General features: G+C 38.4%; 1 protein-coding gene across 11 annotated transcripts in view; it reads right to left on the bottom strand.

The window, feature by feature from the left end:
• USH2A (usherin) overlaps positions 1-15,367 on the bottom strand; it is a 300,571-nt gene extending 285,204 nt beyond the window's left edge. For 2 of the 11 annotated variants that reach the window (XR_015143630.1, XR_015143632.1), the window contains exons 1-3: positions 15,121-15,299; positions 14,932-15,049; positions 10,815-10,908 (exon numbers count right to left, since the gene is read on the bottom strand). The gene's annotated coding sequence lies outside the window, so the exon portion shown is untranslated. Of the gene's footprint in view, positions 1-1,119; positions 1,239-10,814; positions 10,909-12,986; positions 13,320-14,931; positions 15,050-15,120 lie in introns of those variants that run through there. The other 9 variants (XR_015143629.1, XR_015143628.1, XR_015143631.1 and 6 more) reach the window with 9 other exon arrangements.
• Positions 15,368-21,570: the final 6,203 nt, after the last annotated feature.

Raw genomic sequence — 21,570 nt, 5'->3', positions numbered from 1 at the left:
TTCAGGGCACAGTTTACTAAGCAGAGAGGGTGGTATATCTGGTCTTAGAAACTCAACCCAGCTGAACAACCCCTAAAACATTCCCAAGAGTGGGGGAAAAAAATGTGCACTACATTTAGAGTGAAATGGAGGATGTAAAAGTTATGATGATGGGAAGAAAAACCATTTTGCTTAGGAGAAAAAGCCAACAGTATACGGTTGAAGGCTATTTTGTCTTAATTTAGGGGAAATAAAAGGGAATCTGCTGGATCAGTAAACTTTCCTCAAAGGTCTCTGTAACTCTTCATGTAATTTACTTATGTGGTTTATTAATATAATTCTTAGAAGCCAAAGACTTTAAAGAGGAGAAGAGCAAGAGTTTAAAAAATGAAGAGGATGATAAAATTTGAGCAAAATACATTTGCAAAGCAGTTTCTAAAACATATCCAAACACCATCATTATCAGTAAAACTAAAACGGACAGTTTGAGAAACAAGACATTTTACTGAAAAGGAAATTGCCTTTGAGGGAGGCGATGTGAGACTCAACTCTGATGGGACTCAATATTGTTAGGGTTTAAACCAAAACCCAGATCACCTGATGACCAGACCAGCATGATTTCTACCTCATTCTATACCCATGAACATATTTGATTACATTTTATTTGCATATATGTAAAATTACATATTGTACATATATGTAAAGTATGTACTTTCACACATATGCTAAATCAAATGGTCCAAGAAGAAAGGAATTAAGGATCATGAGTGTGTGAGCAATCTGTCTGTAATAGTAACAATACTAACAATACTACAAATGCTAACTGAATTTACATTGTATTCATCATCATGTTGTAAAATACTATCTCATCTAACCTACACAAAACCCTCCAGCACTAATGAATACTATTTGACATATCAGGATGCTGAGATATGGATACTAATTAATTTATTACAGACGAACAATATTTAGAAAGAAATACGGGACTCAAATATACCTCCATTTAAGCTCTTACCCAATGCCACATTGTCATTCAAAGCAATGATATCAGAACATTTTAGTATTAAACTTTTTCTTATATTTTTTAAATTTATCCTTAAGGCAATTTGGGAATCACTGGTTAAAAAAAAATATATTCACCTGCAATTTAGGAGACCAGGAAACACGAGTTTGATCCCTGGGTCAGGAAGACTGCCTGGAGAAGGAAATGGCAGTCCACTCCAGTATTCTTGCCTGGGAAATCTCATGGACAGAGAAGCCTGGCAGGCAATAGTTCATAGGGTTACAAGAGTTGAACATGACTTAGGGACTAAACCACCACCACAAAAGCAATTTAAGTGATACTGAGCATCTTCAGTCTATCAGGCACTGTGCTACACTAACTGATATACAGATATCAATTTTACGAAAATTCCTGAAATTAAGAATTGGCCTTTTGCTTTTAAAAAAATTAAAGATCTTATTTTAGGTGACAATATAAAGTCCTTAGTTTGAGATTGACATAAGCAGCCCCTTTTGGCAATAGTATGTTCAAATGCCATCAATTCTATTGTTCTAGAACCATGTTAACAAAGCACATTCAGAAGGATCATCAGAGAAAAATCCTTGAAGATGGGGGAAAAAATGAGAAGTAAAGCATAGTTTTGAATAAGTACTTGATAAGATTGAAGTTACTGGCAGTAAGGGAGTCACTTCGTGTAGGAGCAAATAAATCAACTACAATTTTAACCTAAAGTACCACTATAGGAGTATTAAAATTCCTTCTACTTGGGTAAATATCTCTATTTGAATTGCAACTTGCAGGGAGAATGTAATAGAGAGTAACCTAACTGGACAAGACTCTGACCACAAAGAAGGGGCTCTTTGTCAGGCAGCTACAGAACTGGCCAACAGAACTGAAATAGAACTAGAATATAACCTGCAAATGATCCATCAAAAGCAGGCGAGAATTCTAGAGAAATGAGTTATGTGGGCAAATGCCCAACAAGACATTTACTACTGGGGGAAAGACAGTGGACTAGAGGACAGTCACTTGAAGACTGACTCTGAAACTAGCTCCTCAGCAGCTCAAAGAGGAGGGACACTATGCATGTTTACATCTTCTCCAATTACACACCTAGTAATCAATGATCTGTTAAATGAGTAAACAAGCCAAATCTATAATGCAGCTCATAGCTGGGCAGTCAACCATTATGCTGGAGAGCCACACTCCACGCTGCAGCTTCAGATTCTGGAAGAACATACACCAACCAGTACTGTAATGAAACTCAGTAGCCTTGGGAGCTCCTGAAAATGCCAATGTAAGGGACATGGGATGTAGAAGACTGGCAAGCAGAAGGAAAAAGAGAAACCAAAACAGTCAAGAGGAAAACACATAAGATGAATTTGAAACAGGCTCAGAAATTCAAAATGAACTTTTTAAAAAGTCAACATTGTATGGTATCTCTGTTAACATGTAAGCTTAGATCGTTCTTGTCAGGACAGAATCTTGAAAAATAAAGCCTATGGCATTTGCCTCTGGGAGTGGAGAGATGACACACACGCGGCACCTTCTCTGTAGTTGGTCCTTCATGGCCTCAGTGAGTTTGGACACTCCCGTCTTAAGCCTATGCTCTTATATTATCTTTAAACCCATCTTTTCAATTATCTTGGGGAAAAAAAAAGTAAAGTGCAAGCTGATGTCTCAACAGAAACAATGGAAGCTAGATGACAACTCAATATCATCTTTGAAGGAATATAAATGACAATGTAGAATTCTAAAACCATCAAAACTAATCTTCAGATCAGGGATGAAGTCAACATATTTCCTAATGAACAAAAATTGAGATAATTTTTTTCCAGTAAATCTTCACTTAAAGGAGAATTAAAGAAATCCTTTGGTTAGAAGGAAAATGAACTTGGGAAGTGGGGGTGGATACGAAACACAAGATAGAATGTAAAGAAACATAACATCATATGTATGTGTAAATATAAATATTTACATACCTAGTGTATAAAACAGAAGTAATATTTTATTACATTTAAATTGAATAAAGTTAATTAATTTAATGACAAAAATAAAACAAAAATTCGCCTGGAACAAATGAAGTTAAAAAGCTTATTACTGTCTAACTGAAAAATATTAATTTATATTTAACTGTGAAATTAAGCATTCATATTATCATTTGTTGTGTGACTACAAAAAGAATAGAAAAAAGTATAACTATCAGCTAGTAGAGAGAAAAATGGAATAATGAAAAAATTTAAAACAATTAACCCAAAGAGGGCAAGACAGAAAAAAAGGAACATAAAACAAATAGGGAAATATAAAACAAACCACAAGAAGTATCTGTAAGTACACAAACATTTAACAGATTATATCGTGATATGAAAAGACTATGATTATAAGCTTCTGTGCTGCTTACAGGATATTTTGGTAAGACGATAAAAGGGTGGGCAAAGATACACCAGCAAACACCGACTAAAAGAATTTATGGTAGTTATAATAAAATTTCAGAAAATGTACACTTTAAGAAGAATTTTTAGGAATAAAGAGGCATATATATATGACACTAAAAAGGTCAATTAACAAGAACACAATAAATCATAAATGTACACATTTGTAGTTCAATTTCCAACTGTGTGTGTGTGTGTGTGTGTATATATATATATATTTGACAGAATTAATGGGGGAAATAGGTAAATGCATAATCATAAACAAAGGACTTTACCCCACCTGTCTTAGATCAATAACAATTAAAAAGACATTTTTAGCAAAATGAATAAACTTGACCTCTTCAACATTTAGAGAACAGTATGGTCAATCATGTTAAATATTTTCAAATACACATAGAATATTTACCAAAGTTTTTCATGTGTTTGGCCATGAAGCAACTCTCAAGTTTCTATAAATTCAAGTAAATTCATATTCAACAGACTACAGTAAAATTAAGATATAAATCAACAAAGATATTCAGAAAATCCCTAAGTGTTTTGAAATGAAATAACATGTTTCTATATAATTCATATATCAAAGATCAATCACAACATGGATATTACAAAATATCTTGAGCTTAACAATAATGGCAAGAAAACAGAAATCTTAAAGGGAAATGAAGAGCCTAAATGCATATATGTTAAGATTGAAAGTCAACTAATTAATCTCAAGCAAAGGAAGAAAATAAATTGAATCCAAAACCCCCAAGAGAAAAATAAATAATCAGTGGGTATAAATCTACACAAAGAATACTGCAGAATAGAGAAAAACCAAGAAAACCAAACCATTTCTTGGAAAAGATCAATAAAATTGATAATTAATGGATCAAGAGGAAAATGAAAGAAGCAGAATTTGCCAATATCAAGTAGATAACCTGTCAAAACCACAGATACCAAAAGGAAAGTAAAGTGACATTATTAATAACTTTATGCCAGTAAATTTGGGAAGTAACCTGAGAGAATTCTTAGAAAAAGAAATTTTATCAAAAAGCTGATATTTTTGCATATATTAAAGAATATATAGTATTCTTTAATATAGAACTCTGTAGCTGGAAATATTTCCAAAAATAACTTTCCATACACAGATGATTTTACCGGGAAACTCTTCCAAATACTTAAGATATATTATAGTTATTACATAAATTCTTCCAGAGGCTAAAGAAAGAAAGAACATTTTCCAAATAGTTTTTATGAGGCTAAAAGCTGCAAGGATACAAAAAAAAAAAAAAAAAAATGGAATTCTGCATACCAATCTCTCCCCTGAAGTGCAGAAAACTGAAAAACTGTTAGCATACATACTGTAAAGTACATATGAAGTACAAAACATCAGAATCAAGTTGAATTTATTTTTAAATTGCAAATTTAATTTACCATCTGATAAGTAATCAATATAATATGCTACACTAACTTTATAAAAGAGAAACCCTATGCGATCATAGACACAGAAAAAAAATCACTTGATAAAATTTTAATATTCATTCTTAAAGAAAAACTCAGCTAGAAGTAGAAGAGAATTTCTGCATGCATTAAGCATATCAACTCCTCCAGAAAGCACTATAGCAGATATCTACTTAATAACATATAAACTTTCATTGTTGCCATTTCTATTCATCATTAAACTCAAACTCCAGGCCAGTGCAATAAAGTAAATGAAAGAAATAAATGGTATAAATATGAGTAACTGAGAAATATCAGCGTTCAAGATATTGATGAGTTGTGGAAAATTCAAAAGAATCTACAAACTATTAAATGAGTTAATTTAGCAAAGTGACTGGATATAAAACATAAAATCCATTATAGTTTATATAACATCATGAAATTAAAATTCAAGAATTATCATTAGAGTAGCTTAAACAACTTTAATGAAAGACAAAGAAGTGCATGAAATTTTATTTTAATAAGTAAAATAAGTTAAATAAATTGAGAGCTAGACCATATTCACAAACTGAAAAACTCAATATTACACAGATATCAATTCTCTACAAATTGAAGAACAAATCCAACATAATCCCTATCAAAATCCTAGCAGAGTTAATTATAAATTGATGTAAGTATAAAATTTATATGAAACTGAAAGGACAAGGAATAATCAAGACAATTATGAAAAAGAACAGTTAAAGAAGTAACAAGTTGGAGAAGGCCTAAAGAACAGAGAACATTACTAGATACTACTGCTGCTGCTGCTGCAAAGTCACTTCAGTCGTGTCTGACTCTGTGCGACCCCAGAGACGGCAGCCCACCAGGCTCCCCCATCCCTGGGACTCTCCAGGCAAGAACACTGGAGTGGGTTGCCATTTCCTTCTCCAATGCATGAAAGTGAAAAGTGAAAGTGAAGTCACTCAGTCGTGCCTGACTCTTAACGACCCCATGGACTGCAGCCTTCCAGGCTCCTCCGTCCATGGGATTTTCCAGGCAAGAATATTGGAGTGGGGTGCCATTGCTTTCTCTGCTACTAGACACTAAGGTATAATAAATCTGTAATAAGATAGTGTGGTGTGGGTGAAAATAAATACACCAAAGGAAACACAATAGAGCCTGGAAACACAATCAAATATAGATATTTCATTTATGAAAATAATTTACTTTAGAGAAGTAAAGATTTTCTGTTATTTTTGGTTTGTGTTTTTTCTTGAAAGATTCTGGGTCAACTTATAATATGAAAGAAAATATCTTTATATAAACAAAAATTTCTAATGTTAATATATCACTGAGAGATTAGAAAGACAAGTTACAAACAGGAACAAAACATTTGCAATAGTTGATAAACAATTCTTATCCAAAGTATATAGAAACACCTGCAAATCAATGAGAGATACTCAGAAAAAATGGCCAAACTACTTGAACAAGATTCTCTAAGTCAATAGACTTAGGAAAAAACATAATTTCATGCTCAGCCCCTCCATGACCAGAGAATTAAACGCAATAACAAGGCACCTCTACAAAAATGGATAAAATTTAAGGCAAGAAATACCAAGTATACAGAAATATTTGATGCAGTTGTAAATCTTAGATACTGCAGTTCCATCTTAAGGTTTACACTCAACAAACATGTGTATAACATATGTTTACCAAAAAAACAAATACTAATAAGCATTTGAATTTTCACAGCAGCACCTTCATAACAGCTAAAAAATGGAAACTATCAAATGTGCATTATCAGTGGAATGGAAAACAATACATTGTTTTAATATTCATACAATAAAACTATGCAGCATTGCCTGTTTCTGCCTTTATATGATTTGAACAAGTTTCCTAATCTACTTTTCTTACCTCACTAGTGAAAAATTACATATTTCATTCATATTCTTATGATTATCATCCGATATTTTACCTTCACATTATTGTTCTTTAAACATGTAGTCAGAATTTCTAACTTTTCCCTAAAGACACCAAGAATGTCAGTACAGTTTTACTTCCACTTCTCTCTCTCTTCTCATCTGTCATTTGGATACCATTTGGAATTTTATTTTAAATTAAGAATCAACATTTACCTGGATGTATCCATGAATTTCACTATCATCTCCCAATGCTGCTTCTTGGATTGCATTTCTACCTCCTACATTTATTTTCTTCTTGCTGAAGAAGCATTTTTACTAGAGTGTCTATAAAGGTCAAATGTCTGAGTCTTACATAGTTGAAAGTTACTTTCTCATTCTCACATTTGAATGATACTTCTGATTTGGGATAGATCCTAGATTTCAAGTTATTGGTCCGAAGAACTTGGATCTTGATCTACTGCCCTCTTGCATCCGGTTTTACTGGATATCAAATCTACTATCAAACTAATATCAAAGTAATTATCATGCTCATGTAGCTAATGAGGTTTCCCTCACTCCCACCTTTGGAATTCTACAATTTTTTCTCTGCAGATTCCCTGTGTTGACTCTAGACGTGGTGTCCTCTTTAGAATTTTTATTGCCTGATATAGTTAACTGTTTCAGTTTGAAAACTCTTAATTCATTTTAGAAATTACCTCCTGTTTGTATTTTGGATATTTTCTCTTCTATAATCTCTACATTTTATTAGATAAATTAAACCTAATGTATTTATCTCACATATTTTATACTTATTTCTCTTCATCTATTATGCTACATCTGGGTAATTCTTTGCTCATCTTCTAGTTTATGAATGGTCTTTTTGGCTATGACTATTGGGCTAATCCAATAAGATTTTAAGCTTTATATTTCAAAAGTTTAATTTTGCTGAATTTAATCTGTTCAAATTTCCTGAGTTTTACTCTGTGGATATCATTTGTATTTATTCTGAAGTCATATTTTTGTAGTACAAACTGTTAGAAACTTTTTACTCTTTCAAGTGCTGAGTTTTCTTCAGATGTTTTATGAGTTCTGAATATGCAGTTTTTTATAGCAGAAATTGTACATCAGACAGAAATTGTCTATTTTAAACTATCTTTCTGCAGTTTCTACTTGGGCAAACTTTTGGTAAACAGTCTTAAGAAAAACAGAGCTGGAGAAATTAGGCTCTGTAACTCGAGACTATATTACAAAGCTACAGTAATCAATACAGTATGGTATTGTCACAAAACAGAAATATAGATCAATGGTACCTCCTGATGGAAAGAGTTGACTCATTGGAAAAGATTCTAACATTAGGTAAGATTGAGGGCAGGAAGACAAGGGGCTGACAGAAGAGGAGATGGTTGAGTGGCATCACCATGGGGTCAAAAAGTCAGACATGACTTAGAGATTGAACAACAACAACAGGACAGAAAGCCAAGATATAAATCCATGCTGCTGCTGCTGCTAAATCACTTCAGTCGTGTCTGACTCTGTGCGACCCCATGGACAGCAGCCCACCAGGCTCCCCCATCCCTGGGACTCTCCAGGCAAGAACACTGGAGTGGGTTGCCATTTCCTTCTCCAATGCATGAAAGTGAAAGGTGAAAGTGAAGTCGCTCAGTCGTGTCCGACCCTCAGTGACCCCATGGACTGCAGCCCACCAGGCTCCTCCGTCCATGGGATTTTCCAGGCAAGAGTACTGGAGTGGGGTGCCATTGTGATTAATTAATCTATGACAATGGAGGCAAGAATATACAATGGAGAAAAAAGTCTCTTCAATAAGCGGTGCTGGGAAAACTGGACAGCTCCATGTAAAAGAGTGAAATGAGAACACTTCCTAACACCATACACAAAAATAAACTAAAAATGGATTAAAGACCTAAATGCAAGACTGCATGCTATAAAACTCTTCAAGAAAAATGTAGGCAGAAGACTGTTTGACATAAATTGCAGCAAGATATTTTTTAATCCACCTCCTAGAGTAATGAAAATAAAAACAAAAATAAACAAATGGAATCTACTTAAAAGCTTTTGTGTAGTAATGGAAAGCATAAACAAAGAGACAACCTTCAGAATGGGAGAAAATATTTGCTATCAAAGTGAAACCAACATGAGATTCATCTCCAAAATATATGAACAGCTCATGAAACTCAGTATCAAAAAAAAAAAAAGCCAGCCCAATCAAAGTGGGCAGAAGATCTAACTAGACATTTCTCTAATTATGACATATAGATGGCTAAAAAGCATGTCAAAAGATGCTCAATATCACTAATTATTAAAGAAATACAAATCAAAACAACATTGAAGTATCACATTACACTAGTCAAAACAGCCAGCATCAAAAAAAATTTACAAATAAATGCTGGAGAGGGTGTAGAGAAAAGAGAATCCTCCTACATTGTCGGTGGGAATGTAAATTGGTCGAGCCACTATGGATAGCAGCATGGAGGTGCCTTAAAAAACTGAAAATAGAACTACTGTAAGACCCAGCAAACACACTACTAGAAACATACCCAGAGAAAAATATAATTCAAAAAGACACATGCACCCCAGTGTTCACTGTCGCACTATTTACAATAGCCATGTCATGGAAGCGAGCTAAATGCCCATCAACGGAGGAATGAATAAAGATGTGGTACCTTTACACAACAGAATATCACTCAGCCATAGCGAAACACAATGTCATTTGCAGCGACATGGATGGACTTAGAGACTGTCACACTGAGTGAATTAAGTCAGAGAAAAACAAATATCGTATGATTATCACTTATACGTGAAATCTTTAAAAAAATGGTATAAATGAACTTATTTACAAAACAAAAGCAAAAAAAAAAAAGCAGAAAAAAAATAGAAAACAAACTTACAATTACTCATGGGTAAGTAGGGACTGATAAACTGGGAGATTGGGATTGACAGATATAGACATATACATATAAAAGAGATAAGTAATAAAGAGCTTCTGGGTAATTAGGCTAACAAAGTTGTGAACATTTTAAAAGAATTGTATCATCTGTTCTTAAGCAATTTGTGTCAGTTATATTCTATCAGGCTATTTACTGATAAAAATGAGAAACATCTACTGTAAGGTAAACAAGGATAAAGAACTTTTACAATGAACAATGAGCATGCTTACTGAGACTTGTATCTACAGCATACACTCTGCCATATTATACAATTTCTCCAAAAGTGTATTCACTATTCAAGATGTAGAAGTCTTCTGTTCAGTGTGGAAACAATGCAAAATATACTGCTATTTAAACTACTTCCGAGGGTTTTTCTCTCTTTGGGAGTTACAACTCAATTCTTACATAGTTACAAAATGACACACTGATCTGGTCCAGAATTTATCCCTAATTTTTTTCTGGCTTGTGTTAGATAAGAGATGTGAGTACACTGACATCAGAAGAACAGTTTACAGGATATAAGCACAGGATTGACCCTTCTAAAATATTGATTAAATTCTGTAGAATAATACTTTGCCTCACATTCCCTCCTTCCCAAGTAGCCAACCTGTTTGCTCATTGTCTTGGGGGGCAAAGAGGGGCAGTTAAGATAGGGAAGAAAATGGGCAGGGGTAAGAGAGCTCGCTTCATGATTTTAATTTGAAAATGCCTAAAGCCCTTAAGAAGAAATGGCAACCACTCCAGTGTTCTTGCCTGGAGAATCCCATGGACAGAGGAGCCTGGCAGGCTACAGTCCATAGGGTTCCAAAGAGTTGGACACGACTAAAGCGACTTAGTCCCTGATGCTGGGAAAGACTGAAGGCAGGAAGAGAAGGGGATAACAGAGGATGAGATGGTTGGATGGCATCACTGTTGACAGACATGAGTTTGAGCAAGCTCCAGGAGTTGGTGATGGAGAGGCAGGCCTGGCGTTCTGCAGTCCATGGGGTCTGGACACTGGACTGAGTAGGACACAACTGAGCAACTGAACTAACAAACTAAAAGGGACTCAGCACACAACACACAGAGCCCTTAAGGGGCTTCCTGATGGCTCAGCAGTAAAGACTCCACCTGCAATGCAGGAGACATAGGCAATGGCAACCCGTTTCAGTATTCTTACCTGGAGGATTCCATGGACAGAGAAGCCTGGCAGGATACAGTCCATGGGATCACCGAGTCAGACATGACTTAGCAACTGAACAATAAGAAAAAACCTGTAAGAGAGTGAAGAGTCAGAAGACGTTTATGGGGAGGGACACTGAGAATTGTAAATATCAGGGTTCCCTGTCAGTCTTTCCAGAATGCTCCCCAACCTAAGCAACTTTGGACACAGGCTATGAAGGAGTGGAGGTACCTGGGGAAGGAAGGGAAAAAAGCCACAATAGTTTAAATATCAGAAAACTGAATAGCGGGGTGGGTCCTTTGCTAAGTCAGAACTTCCTAAGATCATTTTATGGAATCTGAGAGCATAATTATATGCCTTGCTCCTGGGGAGAGGTATCACAAAGCGGTAGAGAGCTCCCCAAGAAAGAAAGGCAACAGTGAGTTTAGGCAGGGCGGGACCAGAAACAACCTCATAGATACCACCTGTGTCCTGCAATGGCTGTCTCCCATAAGCCCACAGTATTGCACTGACTGAGGGAAAAGATGATGTCGCCATGGCAACATGCTTCATCAAGAGCCAAGGAAGAAACTGAGTGCTAGCCTTCTCAGTGGGCCAAATACTTCAGGTCACTGTCTCCTTCCTAGGGACGCTCCACAAAAACTTAGTTGCAATTTTGAAGAAAACTATGAGCTGAATTGAAGTTACCAAAAATAAATACATTTCTTACACACCTCAACTACAGAGTTTGAAGGTACTAGAATGAATGCACTTCCTACGTTTCTGCTTGATGGCCTCTCAGACCCTGATTAGCACAAGAATAAGGGGAGCTGGGCAGAAACTAGAGAATTAATGTCTCCTGGGCATTTTTAAGTACTAGATCCTTTACTCAGAGAAGGCAATAGCACCCCACTCCAGTACTCTTGCCTGGAAAATCCCATGGACGGAGGAGCCTGATAGGCTGCAGTCCACGGCGTCATGAAGAGTTGGACACGACTGAGCGACTTCACTTTCACTTTTCACTTTCATGCATTGGAGAAGGAAATGGCAACCCACTCCAGTGTTCTTGCCTGGAGAATCCCAGGGATGGGGAAGCCTGGTGGGCTGCCGTCTCTGGGGTCACACAGAGTCGGACACGACTGAAGCAACTTAGCAGCAGCAGCAGCACCTTTACTAAGCACTTTATTTATCCTAGAAATAAAACCACTAGGAGATAACTTATCTATATTTTTATAAATGAAAAAGTTGAGGCTCACAGAAATAACGTGCCCAAAAATACTCAGGTAGTAACTGAGTTCGAATTCCAATACAAGTCAGCCTCTCTTTGGAGGCTACAAACCTGGGCTTCACCCCCAGACTTAATCAAATTCATCAGGCCTGTCTCACAACCCCAGTCCCTGTACAAGTTCACCAAGAATCCAGGCATGCCGTCTCTTATTTTTCATCCCACTTAGCTATGAATCTGCTCCAATCAGCAATACACTACACCAGGGCACTGTGGTCACCAAGATCCTCCCCCTTCTGAAATCTAAGAAATCCTACTTACTGTCTGTAAGCTTCCTTCCTTTCTTTCTCATTCCTTCATTTCTATTAAGCCAACAGCAGGAGTTCATGAACACGATTAATTCCTGTATTGTCATCCTTCACTATCCCAGGCTGGCCTCTCCACCACATAATCCTGCCTATACCTCAGACTCATTACCTCAAACACCTTAACAATGCTCTAACTTCGTTACTTTTTTTCCGCCCTATCCTGCCTGTCCTCACTCAGACGTAGCCTTCTGTTTCCCATGTATAAACTGCTAACTGTTGCTGCAGAAAACTCCTGGCTATACAGTTTGCAGGCACCATCACTAGTTCAGTAGCGCTCTCGAACACTGTCTGGTAGTTTGGGAATGACAGTTTTCACCCAGCCCCCCTTATTCTTGTGCTAATCAGGGTCTGAGAGCCCATCAAGCAGAAATGCAGGAAGTGCATTCTAGAACCTTCAAACTCTGTAGTTGAGGTGTGTAAGAAATGTATTTATTTTTCTTAACTTCAATTCAGCTCACAGGATTTACATTCATTTTGCATTCCCCTCCCCATGATATCAATCCACACTCCCTCAAGCCCTCCAAAATCCCCCAGTTCCTCTTCACAGCACATGATAAACATGCTCGCATCCTTGCAGACGATCCCTTTCATCCTTACCTCTCATTCCCAAGAAGAGAACTGTCTCTTAATTCTACATCTAAAACTCTCAATTTCTTCTCCTTCCAGATGTTGCTCCTTGAAACATACTTTAAGATTAGGGCTTCAACATCTCCTCTGGTGATTTTTTTGAACTAAAGGATTCTAAATGTTTTTCATTCATATGTATTTGGGTTTTTTTCTTCATTCATTTATATATAATACATATGAAGAGAATAGTAATTTTGCTCTTGCTGTAAGATGTTCTATCTCTTCAAACGTGGTGAAAGCAGAACCTGTTCTCTGTCTCCACGGCCATAGCCTTTCTCTTGTTCTTGTGTCTATGCCGCTCTACTGAAGACACCCTCCCTAAATCACTTCTCTCCCTTCGGTCAAGTGCACTAGCTTATTTTCAGTCCTGTTTCTGTCAATATCTACTAAGCTTGTTAATGTTACCTATTCCTACTTTTTAAAAAATCATTCCTCACCTGACTTCCAGATAACTTCATTTCTGTCTTCTATAGAAATCCTTTTTGGATTTTCAGGTTCTTCCTACAGCCTTCAAGTATTCTTTGCCCTTTTTGTTTGCAGTTCCAAATAAGAATCACCTGGGGCACTTTTCTTAGCACTAAGCTGCAAATTACAATCACCTGAGGGGTCATTTTTAAACAGGCTGAAGCTGTAGCCCTACCTGAGACCAATGAAGTTAAAGTTTCTTGGGGGTGAAGCCTAGGCATCACCATTTTTTTAAGTTCCCAAGATGCTTCTAATGCACAGCCAGAATTGGAGACTTACAGGTTTTCCAGAAACCAAAGATTCTTATATGCATAAGTATCACCTAGGAAGAATTCTTAAAAGGCAATTCCCTAAGTCCTGCTAGCTAGGTATTATCAGTGGGATTTGAAAGGGACCTGTGGATTCACACACACAGGAGGAGAAGGGGATGACAGAAGATGAGATGGTGGATGGCAACACCAAGTCGATGGACATGAGTTTGAGCAAGCTCCGGGAGTTGGTGATGGACAGGGAAGCCTGGTGTGCTGCAGTCCATGGGGTGGCAAAGAGTCAGACATGGCTGAGACATGGCTGAATTGAACTGATGGATTCACATGTCTAACAAGAACACCAGATGATTCTGATCAAGGGTGCTTAAGAATCATTTTAAGACTTTTTCACCTATTCCCTTTCTTTTAGCATGCCTTCTAAACTATTTTCTAAACTTCTTGCCTTTTGAAGTCACTTTAAACTTACCATGTCTAAAATAAAATGTATCCTCCACCCCCCCATATAGCTCTCAACCCCCATATTCCTGCTCCCTGCTAAACAACCTAAGTACCTACTGTGTAAAAGCAGAAATCTTTGAGCCAACACCTTTTCACTTTTCCTCATTCTTCACATCACATTGATCAATACAGCCCTTTGATTCTACCTAAGAAACGTCTCCAAAAATCTCTTCTTACTCCTCACTTCATTATTCAGACTTTTCTTCAATCATACCACTTTATGACTGTTTGTAACTCAGTATCTGAACATTGTTGCCAGAGTAAGCTTTTTATTCATAAAATGCCTACTAGAAAATGGGCTTCCCTGGTGACTGGGATGGTGAAGAATCTGCCTGTGATGCAGGAGACCTGGATTCGAACACTGGGTCAGGAAGATCCCCTGAAAAAGGAAATGGCAACCCACTCCAGTAATCTTGCCTGGAGTATTCCATGGAAAGCGGAACCTGGTGGACTACATACAGTTCATGGGGTTGCAGAGAGTTGGACACGATGGAGTAACTAACACTTAACTCTTGTACTAGAAAATGAAGTAACATTTGATTAAGGGCCAAGACTATGCCAAACACCATTCTAAGAATTATACCTGCTTAATATATTTACATCTCACATTAGCACTTTGCCTGTATTACCTCTATTTTATAGATGAAAGGCAAGTGAGAAGAAACTTGCCTATGTTTACATACCTAAGAAGCAGCAGAGCTGGGATTCAGGTCCAGGCACTGGAGCTCATCACCATTTCAGAGTACTGTAGTTTGGCTACATTGTTTCCCATCTTGAAGGTCTTGGCTTCTTCCAGATTGCCTACAAAAACAAAGACGCTTGAGCATGGCATACAAATCGTTTCAGATTATTTCCTCCCTCTTATTTACTACCTGCTACGCTGCACCCTACAGGCTGCTAATGTTGTAGTTGTCCAGCCGAGAGTCCAAAGAGCCAGAAAACAGGGAGAGACACCAGTGGTTTATCCGATGGGGAATCTTACAGGGCTGAAACCAAAGGGCCCAGCAACAACACTGATGGCTGACGCTATTGAGGGGGAGGAGTCTACCACTGATAGGGGGAATTGACTTCCAATTGGCTCATAGTTACCAGGGAAACCAGTGACTGGGGTGGGGAAGAGGCGGGTGGGGGGCAAGCACCTAGATGGTTACTACTGCTGCTGCTGCTGCTAAGTTGCTTCAGTCGTGTCCGACTCTGTGCAACCCCATAGACAGCAGCCCACCGGGCTCCCCTGTCCCTGGGATTCTCCAGGCAAGAACAATGGAGTGGGTTGCCAGTTCCTTCTCCAATGCATGAAAGTGAAAAGTCAAAGTGAAGTTGCTCAGTCGTGTCCGACTCTTAGCGACCCCATGGACTGCAGCCCAACAGGCTCCTCCGTCCATGGGATTTTCCAGGGCCTTCTCAGATGGTTACTAGAGGCTTACAATTAAGAAGAACGGAGAGTCCGGTGAGTAAAGCAGGGCCTGGCTGAGCAGGGTATGCAGAGAGAGCAAGAGAAGAGCCATCTAAATGGCCTGACCACACATCACCACCCCCTTCTTTGTTCTGTGAGATTTGCACTATTTTCATCCCCACCAAGTCCTCTTAGGCTCAACAACCCTGCTCCATCTGCTCTGCTTATCTTGCCTCTCTGCAACTTCTTCCTACCCTCCATCTGACCAGGCAATGCTGACTCATCCTTTCAAAAATAATTTCAAATATTACTGATTCTGTAAAAATGTTGCAGATGCTTTCAGTAAATAGCTCTTGGCTTATTTTGTATCATCACTCTTTGAACTTTTTATAGACAATGCATATTATTAATTTTAGCTAAAAGTTCCTGAAATAGGATCTGTATTCATCTAGAGCCACTAACAACAAATCAACACCAACTTGGGGGTTTAAAACATTAGAAATGCATTCTCTTATAGTTTGGGGAACCAGGGGTGTGAAATTAAGATGTCGTCAGGGATATGCCCCCTAGAAAGTTCTGGAGAGAATTTTTCTTTGCCTTCTCCAGATTTTGGTGTTATTGGTTTGTGGTGCATAACTCCAACCTCTGCCTTCCTCTTCATATGGTCCATTCTGTTTCTGTGTCCTCTCCTCATAAGAACATTAGTCACTGGATTTAGAGCCCATCTTATCTGAAGGATGACTTCATCTTGAGATCCTCATGAATTACCTGCAAAGAACCTATTTCCAGATACTGTCACAATCTGAGGTTCTAGCTAGACTTAAATTTTTGAGAGAAACTATTTAACCTGGTAAAGAGTTAAATAAGAAAGAATCAATAAATGCTTATTGTTTGGTAGGAAGTAGAATGAATGAATCGGAGATGGTGATGGCACCCCACTCCAGTACTCTTGCCTGGAAAATCCCATTTGATGGAGGAGCCTGGTGGGCTGCAGTCCATGGGGTCGCAAAGAGTTGGACACAACTGAGCGTCTTCACTTTCACTTTTCATTTTCATGCATTGGAGAAGGAAATGGCAACCCACTCCAGTGTTCTTGCCTGGAGAATCCCAGGGACGGGGGAGCCTGGTGGGCTGCCGTCTCTGGGGTCGCACAGAGTCAGACACGACTGAAGCGACTTAGCAACAGCAGAATGAATGAATGAATGACAAATAAATGTCAGAGCTTATATCAAGCTGTATAAAGAATTCTCAATAATAAGACACTTCAATTTTTTAACTCATTTTACTTTTTAACATCTTATTTTTAAAAGCAGTTTTAGCTTTACAACAAAATTAAGAGGGAGGCCTAAGGATTTCTCATATACCCTGTGCCCCCACACATGAATAACATTCCCTATTATAAATATCCGTCCCTATCATCAATGTCACTCACCAGAATGTTTTTTGTTTTTTTTTTTTTTTTGTGGGGGGAGGCCACACACTGTGACATGTGGGATCTTAATTTCCTGACCAGGGATCAAACCTATGCCCCCTTCATTGGAAGGTCAGGGGAAAAAATCTACACTGACTCACCATAATCAACCAAAGTACACACGTTGTTTGCTAGAGTTCACTCTTGATGATGTGTGATAATATATATACATCATTATAATATCATACAGAGCATTTTCATTGGCCTAAAAGTCTTCTGTGTTTGGGCTATTAATCCCTCCCTCACCCCCCAACCCTGGCAGGCATTGATCTTTTCATTGTTTCCATTGTTGCGCCTTTTCCAGAATATCCTACAGTCGGACTCATTCAGTGTGTAGCATTTTCAGAACAGATGTTGCATCATTCATCATTAGGAAAAATACAATGTAAAATCACAATAAGACATCGCTTCACCCCTATAAGAATGGCTAAAATTTAAAAGATCAGATCAGATCAGATCAGTCTCTCAGTCGTGTCCGACTCTTTGCGACCCCATGAATCGCAGCACGCCAGGCCTCCCTGTCCATCACCAACTCCCAGAGTTCACTCAGACTCACGTCCATCGAGTCAGCGATGCAATCCAGCCATCTCATCCTCTGTCGTCCCCTTCTCCTTCTGCCCCAAATCCCTCCCAGCATCAGAGTCTTTTCCAGTGAGTCAACTCTTCGCATGAGGTGGCCAAAGTACTGGAGTTTCAGCTTTAGCATCATTCCTTCTAAAGAAATCCCAGGGTTGATCTCCTTCAGAATGGACAGGTTGGATCTCCTTGCAGTCCAAGGGACTCTCAAGAGTCTTCTCCAACACCACAGTTCAAAAGCATCAATTCTTCAGCACTCAGCCTTCTTCACAGTCCAATTCTCACATCCATACATGACCACAGGAAAAACCATAGCCTTGACTAGACGAACCTTTGTTGGCAAAGTAATGTCTCTGCTTTTGAATATGCTATCTAGGTTGGTCATAACTTTCCTTCCAAGGAGTAAGCATCTTTTAATTTTATGGCTGCAGTCACCATCTGTAGTGATTTTGGAGCCCAGAAAAATAAAGTCTGACACTGTTTCCACTGTTTCCCCATCTATTTCCCATGAAGTGGTGGGACTGGATGCCATGATCTTCGTTTTCTGAATGTTGAGCTTTAAGCCAACTTTTTCACTCTCCACTTTAGTAAATGATAATGATGTGGAACAATGGAAACTCTTACAGAAAATGGTGCAGCCCCTTTAGAAAACTGGCAGCTTCTGATAAAGTTAAATATACACCACAGAATTTAGCAATCTCACTCTAAAGAAATGAAACATATGCCCATATGATGACCTTTAGACAAATGTTAATAGCAGCTTTATTCATAGTAACCCAGAACCGGCAACAACCAAAGTATCCATCAAATGGTAAATGAAGGAATAAATGATAGCACCTCCATACAGTAGAATAGTATCAGCAATGGAAAAATACAAACTAATAATACCTACAACATGGATAAATCTTTAAAAAAAAAAACACTGCACTAAGTGAAAGAATCCAGGAACCTAAGACCAAAACCAGACTATTGCATTATTACAATATTCTAGAAAAGGCAAAGCTAAAGAGACAGAAATCAATCCGATGACCACTGACTATGAGGGATGGAAAAGGATGTATTGTAAGGGGCAGGCAGGCAGTTACTGAGGTTGTGGAAATATCCCCATCTACGTGGTGATTCGGAGAAGGCAATGGCACCCCACTCCAGTACTCTTGCCTGGAAAATCCCATGGACGGAGGAGCCTGGAAGGCAGCAGTCCATGGGGTCACTGAGGGTCGGACACAACTAAGCGACTTCACTTTCACTTTTCACTTTCATGCATTGGAGAAGGAAATGGCAACCCACTCCAGTGTTCTTGCCTGGAGAATCCCAGGGACGGGGAAGCCTGGTGGGCTGCCATCTATGGGGTCACACAGAGTCGGATACGACTGAAGCGACTTAGCAGCACATGGTGATTGGAGTAAAGGTTACATGATGGTAAAGATTTGTTAAAACTCAAAATAAACATTTTGAAAGAGCAAATTTGGGGACTTTCCTGGTGGTCCTGTGATTAAGACTCCATGCTTCCAATGCATAGTATGCATGTTTGGTCTCTGGTCTGGGAACAAAGATCCCACATGCCTTGAGGTGTGGCCAAAAAACAAACAAACAAAAAATAAATAAATAAAAACAGAAAAATAAAAATCAGTAAACAAAAAAGCAAATTTTACTATATATAAATGGAAACAATGAAGTAGACTCAAAACAGTAAATATATAAATGACAAGATAACTCAATGGCTAATTGCTAGGTTCAGATTCTCCTACTTGTATTCTCAATACTTGTATAACCTTGAGCAAAGTCAGCAAACCTTTGTTTCTTCATATGTGAAACTGTAATAGTAATTTAATAATACCTACTGCATAGAGTAGCTGGGAAGACAAAATGAGATCCTCGATGTAAATGTGTTAGTCCTGGGCCTGGCATATAGCAGGTGTTCTTTAGAATCAGCTCTTATTACTTAATCCCAAGTATTACGAATACAGTATAAAATCATGGCAAAAAGGCATTTCAAAGAAAAATGAAAGCTCTGGCTATGAGCTACAGTGACGAGAGGGGTTCTAGCATAGTAGGGGTTCCCCCTGGCTTTACTTTCTCTCACTCCATAATAAAGCAAAACTCTTCTCAGCAACTCACTAACTGTTGGAAATTGATCTTCCACCAACTCAGTGACATAAACATTGCTTCCTCTGAGGCAGTTTCTTGACCTTGTGGCCATCTTGACTGGCCATCTCATCTCTTCTAGCTGAAGCCCCTGCTGTTATTCAATTAAGCCTCGATTCCAGACCAGAGGCTCCTGGACAGAGTCCCCAGCCCAGATCTCCTGTGGGCACAGCACACAGCTCACACAGACAGAGGAGAGTGACTAACAGTTGGATTTAGAGATTTCTGGTTCACCCTGCACCGCAGGCAAAAAGCAATGTTCCTTTGGGTTTGTGGAGTGTCTGGATGGAGTGAGTCATGTAATCCCATAAGGTAAGTAACATCGCATTTTAAATGGAACGCAGTAAATACATTCATAAAAGCAATTAAGATATTTCAGTAACACCACAAAGCATTTATACAATCAAAAAAAGATGATAATAATACCATTTTACTGATCCCCAGCCTTCAAACACAGGTCTTAAATAGCACATTTATCCTTGGCCTATTGATTAAAGAAATATGACATGTTGTGACCAAATTTTGGCATGTTTCTAAATATTTTGTGAGCACTATAAAGAGTTTTTTAAAATATGAGCTTTGTGAGACAATCTCCATAAGCAATGTTATAGTTTCTAGAATTGTTAAGCAATATAGGAAGAAACAAAAAGTTGAAATGTCGGGCAGTGTGATTGCATGTGTAGGAGAAAGCCAGCAGGAATAAATCTGGGTGACTGTAAAAACTGTTTTTCAAAACCATACAAATTAAATATTAAGAGTACGTATATGCCAGTGTTTCTATGAATTCACTGACTCCTCTCACGTATACAGGCAGAAATACTTCCTCTGTCACCACGGCATTTTGGAAAAGCCTCTTACATATCTCCTTAGAGGGACTCCAGGCATGGTTGCTCCCAGGGTCTTGTGAGACAATGGGCGTTAGAGGAGAGGACAGTATAGGTGAGGTGGGGGTCAGACTTGGAAGTCCAAGCACCATGACTTCCCATCTCAGCTGTGCTGTTTACTGTATGTGGATCCTTAAGCAAGTTACTTGACCTTTTCATTCTTTCATTTTTTTTTTCACAGTTGTTGGGAGAATCAATTGAGAAATGTAAGTGACCGGTAAACAGCAGGTGACATCATTCAAAAAGTGTTATTACCTTCTGGACATTTGACTTTCTAAATAACTCTGTTTTCCTCTTTGCCTTGGCCCCTGGGAAACTTACAGAACAAATTTTCTAACCATCTATAGTAACCACACTGGATGGACCCAAATGATCTACGTTTTTAGGTGAAAGTTTATCTTGGTTTTGGGAGGTTTTTTTGAACTTATATTTGAGTATAGATGAACAGCAATGCTGTGTTAGTTTCAGTTGTACAGAAAAGTGATTCAGTTGCACATACACTTGTATCTATTCTTTTTCAAAATCTTTTTCCATTTAGGTTGTTACATAATATTGAGCAGAGTTCCCTGCGCTCTACAGTATGTGCTTGTTGGTTATCCATTTTAAGTATAGTAGTGTGTACTTCAGAGAAGGCGATGGCAACCCGCTCCAGTACTCTTGCCTGGAGAATCCCATGTACGGAGGAGCCTGGTAGGCTGCAGTCCATGAGGTCTCTAAAAGTTGGATACGACTGAGCGACTTCACTTTCACTTTTCACTTTCATGCATTGGAGAAGGAAATGGCAACCCACTCCAGTGTTCTTGCCTGGAGACTCCCAGGGACGGCGGAGCCTGGTGCGCTGCCGTCTCTGGGG

The sequence above is a fragment of the Bos grunniens genome, chromosome 16 (genome assembly GCF_055505025.1).
Source record: "Bos grunniens cultivar Pamir isolate PY7600 chromosome 16, Bosgru_T2T1.0, whole genome shotgun sequence".
In the NCBI taxonomy this organism is placed as follows: domain Eukaryota; kingdom Metazoa; phylum Chordata; class Mammalia; order Artiodactyla; family Bovidae; genus Bos; species Bos grunniens.
The sequence above is the reverse complement of the archived record's forward strand: the minus strand, read 5'-3'. Positions and strand labels throughout refer to the sequence as shown.